The sequence below is a fragment of the Rhincodon typus genome, chromosome 5, assembly GCF_021869965.1.
Source record: "Rhincodon typus isolate 14 chromosome 5, sRhiTyp1.1, whole genome shotgun sequence".
In the NCBI taxonomy this organism is placed as follows: domain Eukaryota; kingdom Metazoa; phylum Chordata; class Chondrichthyes; order Orectolobiformes; family Rhincodontidae; genus Rhincodon; species Rhincodon typus.
The window spans coordinates 9,083,579-9,084,974 of record NC_063336.1 but is presented as its reverse complement, the minus strand read 5'-3'; positions in this window follow the sequence as shown (position 1 = coordinate 9,084,974).

Below are 1,396 nucleotides of genomic sequence, written 5' to 3'. Positions count from 1 at the left end.
GAGCTTGAAAGGCCGAAGGCCTAAGTGAGAGAGCTTAGCCCAGAGAGAACCAAAGGCAAGGCCGCCACTATAGGGTTGAAGGGAGCGGGTAGGTGAGCAATTGACTTCATTTTGCAGAATGCGGGGTCTGAAGGAGGTTATGGATACCAGGAGCAAGTCATCTCGCACAGAAAATCCCAATGTTGACTCCAAAAGGAGTTGGGAGCTTCGCCGGGTTGGATTCCTGGTCTACAATCAGTGGATTAGGGAAGGAGCAAGCAAAGGTGGTTTGGGTTGGGCGGTGTCTGGGACTGAGACGGGGGTTGAGAAAGTGAGTGCTGTGTCTGGTAGGTGAGTTGTTGAGTGGCCTGCTCTGGGGTTCGGGTGGACAACATAAGGAAAGGGGCCGATTGTAGTTGATGGTGTCCCTTGTTATGGGCAGGTCAGCGTCAACCTTTCTCGCGTGTGGTAGCTCTATGATATTCACTGAACAGGTCTTGTTCCCACTTTGCAAAGCTGGCCGTCACGATGCTGTAAACAGCGAGCTCAGAAAACCAAGAATATTGCGCGCAACGTGCACTTTATTTTAAAGCATGGAGTGCTAAACACAACAGACTGGTGGTGTTCTGTAGGAGTGTGAATTTCTTGTGTTTTTCTTTATTCAAGTTTCCCTTGCATGAGAGAGGGGGGCAATCCTGGTGTTCACAGCCGCACTCAGTGAGAAGAGTTGGTGCAAAGAAGCATTTAACATGGGGATTTATTTTCTGATCACCTTGTTAGCGATGTTATCACACGCGGCTCTGAAGCAGATGGGACTTGAACCCGGGCCTCCGGCTTAAAGATAGGGACTCGAACACTGCAGCAGAAGAGCTCTAAAATGAACTACAGTTGCACAGCAGCTCAAACACAGAGACGACCGGGAGGAGGCTGGTTTACCGCAAGCGTGCTGTTTTCTAGCTGTATTATGAACACACTGTCCCGCCTGACCTGGGACTCGAACCGTTGGCTCATGCTCTAAAGCCGGGTTACCATTAGCGCCAGCACACTGCTGTACTGAAGCTTGTAAGGTCAGGGTTATAACTAGGCTGAGAGTCAGCAGTTCATTGTCAAGAAATTTTACTCCAGTAGACAGGATAAAAACCAATAAACTGCATCTTAACTTATTGGATGACTTGGCACAAACAGAAATCCATCTACCTCTTTAAATCACATGTTGGAACAGGGACTCGGATGTTTAAATAGTGGGTGGGGAATCACATGGCCCAGCGCTTTCCCTGTGATTGGCAGCTCTCAGGGAACTGCCTGACCAATACACTGGCAACTTCGAAGGTGAGATCATTTCATCAGCCGCAGCGGTGTAGAGTGAGAGAGAGAGAGGAGCGGTACAGGTGCAGAGTGAGAGACAGGGGAGTGGTAC